Raw genomic sequence first — 6,699 nt, 5'->3', positions numbered from 1 at the left:
AGAGAGAAAGAGAGAGAGAGAGAGAGAGAGAGAGAGAGAGAGTGAGCGGGAGATAGAGAGAGAGAGTGTGTGTGTGTGTTTGTGAGAGAGTGAGAGTGAGTGAGTGCGTGAGAGAGAGAGAGAGAGAGAGAGTGAGAGTGAGTGAGAGAGAGAGAGAGAGAGAGAGAGAGAGAGAGAGAGAGAGATTGAAGAGGGAGTGAGCAGGAGAGAGTTAGAGAGAGAGAGAGAGAGAGAGAGAGAGAGAGAGAGTAATATCTGCATTTGCATTAACAAAAGAAAGTAAAACTAGTTACTAGTAAAGCATCACCAACCCCTATAGCCTATCACTCTCTTTCCTCATCAAAGACAACATTGTTGAGGGGAACTCAGGATTATTCACATCTTTAAACACAATACTATCAACTAAGGCAAACTTAGAACAGCAATCAGCCGGCCTATTGCTATTCCTATTAATATGCTGAAAAAGAACCTGTTTGAAATTCATCAGGAAAGAGATGTCCGGCTCGTCCACCTTGCGATGGATTTTATTCTAACGATCCCCCAAGTGTTGCATCCATTGAATAGCAGCAGTACAGTCACCTTCAATGATAATCCCATCAAGCTCCATCATCGAGTCCTCCAAAACATTCCTGATAGCCTCGACAGCCAAAATTTCAGCATGAAGAGCATCCCAATATTCAATTCTTTGTCCAGCTACAACAATAAGGGAGCCTTCATAGTTACGAGCAACAATGCCAAGTCCAGTCTGATAATTCAGCTTAACAGACGCATCAATGTTGAACTTAATCCAACCTGGAGGGGGAGGGGGGGGGGGGGGGGGGGGGGGGGGGGCACCATAGTTTATGAGAGGGCAGACCCGAAGGCTCAATAATGCTCCATTGCTCCAGAATTGGTGTTCTACACGGTCTTGGAAAAAGCGATAACGCTGTGGCAGCAATTACGCTGGGGGATTGATACGACCTTCCATGCCGCATATCATTACGAGCACGCCAAAGTTGATAAACCACATAACAATAGATGCGTCCAATGCCCGGGTTCTTATTTACACAGTCACCAAGCTCCCTGAGAAGCTCCTCCAGGGAGTTGACACACGAAATGCCAAATCCCCACTTACCCAGAATGGAAATCACCTATCTCAACTTATTACATTGGGTAATACAGTGATCCAAAGTCTCCTCCTCATTGCAGCCCCAAGGACATAACATGGACTCAGATAATCCCCTATGGAACATCCAGGAATTATTCAGGATAGCTTTCTTAAGGACCCTCCACCAAAAAAAAATTCACGAGGGTGGAGCTTCAACTTATCAAACCAGACAAATGGATATTCTCCAATGTCGATAGAAGCCCTGTATGCCATAGAAGTTACAGACAAACTAGAACGGGAATAGCAAACTTCAGGACTAACCACTCCATTACTATTGTTAGTCGTTATAGCCTTAATCCTCTGACCCAGGATCTTCCCAAAACAATCTTCCACTGCCTTTATATCCCACTGTAATGAGCTATCCAACAAAGAGATAACATTAACATTATCCACCACTCCATATTAACAAAGGTCAGCCAATTGGCAATCTTCCGATCCAGAATCCACAAATCATTGAGGACATTAATAGACTGTCCATCACCAATCTTCCACCTAATGATTGGACGAAGAGCTTTTACACCATCCTGGATAATCTTCCAGGTAATAGAGACCTTACTCTCTATAACACTACACCAAACATCACTACCATACTTGGCAACAAGTACCTTATTCAATAGGGATTCAGGATTCTGAACCATATCCCAAGCCAGACATGCTCTAAGAGCACTCTGCCATTTCTCTAAATAATAGAACCCCAATCCTCCCTGATTTCTAGGCTGACATAACTCCTTCGACGCTACATAATGCATCCCTCTACTATTAGAGTCCTTTTGCCACATAAACTTCCTGGCAAGCTTTTCATTATAGTGTAGAATACTCTTAGGAACCATAGTATGTGTAATAAGATACAATGGCACAGTTAATAGAGAGGTCCTAATCAACAACGCTTTGACAACAAAGGATAAATGCTTTTTCCCCCACAAATTGATCTTATCGTGAGCATTCTTAATTACTTTACCAAAATCAGCAGCTTTGAGCTTATACAACATCAATGGCAATCCAAGGTACTCAAGGGAGGTCACCTTTCTAAAGCCAACCACTTTGGCAACCATATTCTTCCTCCATATAGAACATTTCCTATTGAACAAGATGGCAGACTTGTCTCCATTAATCTTCTGACCCGTCCATCCACAATATGCTTCAAACAATCTCAAGATAAGGATTGCATTATTTCTGGTAGCTTCAGCAAACACCAGAATATCATCAGCGTATAATAAGTGGGATATCCTTTTCGAGTGTCTAGAAATTTGTATGCCAAGCTGCCCTCCCCTCTACTTAAAAGCTATAGTTAACAGCTCGAAACAAAGAATGAACAAGTAGGGGACAAGGGACATCATTGTCTTAAACCGCTCCTTGCACATATCCATTGGGTCCTTCTCCCATTAATCAGGAGAGTAAATTTCGGTTTGGTGATGCACTGAATCACCCAACAGATAAACCTGTGCTCGAATCCCATCAATTCCATAACTTTCTCCAAAGTTTCCCATGTCATACAATCGTACGCTTGCTCCATATCAACTTTCAACGCCATCAATCCAGATTTCTGATTCGAGCATTTGAATTAACACATAATCTTCCGTGCAAGCAATCCATTACTGAATATGGATCTCCCCGGGACGAACGCCCCCTGCTCTTCACTAATAATACTGCTGAGCACCGATTTCAACCGGTTGATCATCACTTTGGCCACAATCTTATAAAAAGATTGACAAAGGCTGATAGGTCTAAAATTGGAAGGATAATTGGCATTATCAATCTTCGGGATAAGCACCACAAGAGTTTCCTTCCAGCTATCACACATAGAGTTATTAGTAAAAAAATAAAGAATAGCACGCACCACATCACCTTTGATTATCTCCCAGTAGAACTTCAAGAAGGAAGAATTGATGCCATCAATGCCCGGGGATCTATTACTACCCAGGCTAAAGACAGCATTCTTAACCTCCTGTTCTGTGACCTCCGCTTCCAGCGCAGCATTCATATGTTCAAGGATCTTATCTTCCTGCAAGAATTCAGGCCAATTCATCACAGATATCTGCCGCTCTTTCCATTTCGACACAAAGAAATGCCAAAATTCTTCCTGAATGAGCTTCGGGTCATTAACACATTCACCAATCTGTTTTTGAATTTCCAATATTCTATTACTTCGTCTACGAGCCGAAGCATTGGAGTGAAAAAAATGGGAGTTGGCATCCCCTTCCTCAATCCACTTTGTTTTAGCTCTTTGTCTCCACCACGTCGCCAACCTTGCCAACGTGGAATTAAGCTCCCCAGCCTTTCTATGCAGCTCACCATCTTGTTCCCCATTCAGTCCATCCGCCGAGCATTCAATCATTTGAAGTTCCTCAATGCAACTTTCCAACGCAACCTTCATCTCACCCAATTCTTTAAGACGATTCCGGCTCTAGAAAAACAGGACCTTAAGCGTCCTAGAGCATTTACGATTTAAGATCTCATCAGGCTGTCCAACATCCTATTTATGCCACTTACTCCACACTATCTTCCATGTAGCTGGATAAGTCATCCAGATGTCTTCAAATTGAAGCCATCTACTACCATGCTTCATCTCATTGGGAGCTAAATTCAACATCAAAGGACAGTGGTCCGAGGCTATGCGAATGAGGTTCTTAACAGTAGCCAAGGGGGCCAACCTGAGCCCAACAGAGTTCATAAGAACTCTATCTAATCGCACCCAAATCTTACTGTTGCCACTCTTGTTATTCGACCAAGTATATCTCGGTCCCATAAATCCCAGATCATGCATATCATTAATAACCATAAAATCTGCCATCTCCTGTGCACCAATAGTGTAGCTGTATTTCCTACCACCTTTCTTCTCCCCCTGATTCAGACAACAGTTAAAATCTCCCCCAACTATAATTGGGAGGTCAGAGCTAACCAGAGGGCCAATCTTATCCCACACAGTCTTCTAGTATGATACTCTTTACTATCATAAACAACAAAAATTCCCCATTTCTGTGAATTATGTAAAACCATATTACCAACAATCGCCTACTCCATTGTCATAACCACTTCAAACTGTACAGTATCCCTTCTCCACAAAGCCAACATTCCTCCCGATTTACCCGCAGTAGGAACATGGAAAAGTCCCAGTTACAACCAATGAGTTTATTAACCTCCAATCAGTTGAAACTTGCACCATGGTTTCAATCAAACCAACAAAATTTACCTCATTATTGCTAACGAGGCTACGCAAGTAGTACCCAGTTTGCTTCTTACGGGCCTGCAATTCCAAAAAAGGATAGACGACTTTAATAAACTAAAGGGGAAGTGTCCCCGCCGCCTTGATCCTCCCCCAAACCATAGCTAGTAGCTTCCACCATCTCCTTTCTTCTTTTCCTGGGAGCCTCCATAATAGGTCCCAATTAATTAAGCTCCTTCAGAGCATTGGCTCTGTTAGCCATTCTTATACCAGCCGTAAACGGCAACCTCTGCTTAAACCCCATCCTGCTCTATTTATGAGTGGGCTTCAACTTACTATCTGGCACATGAACCTTGTTCAAGTCCACTTGCTTCGGAATGTTGAAGTTCTGTTTACTGCCCAAATTCTCCTTATTCTTGCCTTGTGTTCGTGTATTTCTTCTTCTTCATGGGGGAACTTGAATCCAAAGACCCATTTGATCCTCACTATCCTGCGATCCTTCCTCTGTGATAACGTTGCCCCCATTAAATTCATCATGTGCATCAGCATTCCCCCCTTTATCTCGACTGTCAACAGAAATACCTTTGCTACCACCCTCTGTTTTAACAACAGGTAACACCATCTTCTTAGGTTGTATGGGATCCAATTTCCCATTCCTACCCAAATTCTGGGCAGAGCTACATTCTCCCTTGCCACCCTGCTTCAATTGTTCCTCTGCTCTTCTGACCTCATTCCCCCCTTGTCCAACAGCTTTAGATGGACAGAACTCTTTCCGATGCCCCACTCTTCTGCATCCATAGCACAAAATCCCAATGCTTTCATATTCTACCTTTTGGTAGAACCTTCCATTCATACCATTAATCCAAATACCAGGTTGAAGTTTGTTGTCCAAACACATTCGAACACACACCCGGGCATATTCTCTTCTACCCCAATTTCCCGTCTTCGCATCGATCCAGAGAGGCATACCGATCTTCGACGCAATCCTGACAATATTACAATCATCCCAATACTGAAGAGGAAGATTTGGAAGACGTATCCATACTGGGGAGGATAATCCTTCCATCAACTCCGGAGAGAAGTGCGGCGTCCATCTATCCAGCCCAACGATATTACCTCCGATGAACCAAGGACCACCACATAACACGGCATTCCTGGCTTCAATCGATCCAAAAACACAAACAAAACAGTCATGTCCCAGCATTGTTAGCTTAAATTCCCCAAATCGTCCCCACTGACGCACGATTTCATTCTTCAAGAGGAAGAACGAAACTCTCCTACCCATGATCTTCCCTACAACAGCTCTTTCTAATTTGACCACATTCGCCATAACATACTCCATGTTGAGATCAATAGTGATCTCATCATTAGATAACGCATTTATCTCCTCTGGATGTTGGATTGGAACATCCTCAGGCTTCCTCCAAGCATTACTCACACCACCAGAGAATAGAGGGACTCTATTCTCAAATTGTACCGGAGCCTTTCCTTTCGTAATCTCCAGATTCACCGAGCTCCTGATTGAAGCAGCATTCCCACAATCACCTAGAGGGCTATTTCGCTAATTATTCAATCCAGCACAACCATCCTCTGCTTCGTTCACCCCTATCATCTCAACCACAGCTGATTCCCTCTCCAGAGCATTGCACCCAACATTATCCATAATAACATTATTCTGATCATTCAAGTTAGCACTAACCTCCATCACGCAGTCGGCTCCAATCATCGGATCAACATTCACCAATGACTGTTCGTTGACAATCTTCTTCGCTCCAGTCCGACCCAGCATAGCTGCATCAACATCGAACATCTCTTCCAGATCTATGCTCTCCTCCCGCACCGATTGCATTTCTTCCACCTCCATTGAAGATTCCGTCCCAACAAAGGTCGGATTAATCCTCAAACTCACTTTCGAGGCTGGCACCAGCTCCATCTTAAAACTAGGAGGAGAATCCTCCCTCTTCGTAGCATTCGCATGCGTCTGAATACCTCCTTTAGCAATCGACATTGCCGTTTTCAGATCCAAGCTCCGCGGTTTGACCTCCCAACGACCTTCCGATGATCCATCTGATCTCGTCTTTCCCACTTCACGAGATTTGCCTTTCAACTTCCCAGTCGCAGGTTTACTCGGAGATCCACCCGATCCCGTCCCCGAATGAACCACATTCTTCTTCGAACCTCCCGGACCAACTCCAGAACACCTTCGCTCATCACCGCCGATCGATCCGTAACCACAACGCCCGCTTGAGCGGGGGGGGAGACCTTCGGTCGCCCCCCGCCATTTCCAGAGTTTCTCTCACAACAAATCGCTTAGAGAGAGAAACAAACGGGCAGAAATGATGCTTGAGTGAGGGGGGAGAGAGAGAGAGAGAGAGAGAGAGAGAGAGAG

Source organism: Dendrobium catenatum, unplaced genomic scaffold, assembly GCF_001605985.2.
Source record: "Dendrobium catenatum unplaced genomic scaffold, ASM160598v2 original_scaffold_50508, whole genome shotgun sequence".
NCBI lineage: Eukaryota > Viridiplantae > Streptophyta > Magnoliopsida > Asparagales > Orchidaceae > Dendrobium > Dendrobium catenatum.
Note: the sequence above shows the minus strand (reverse complement) of the source record.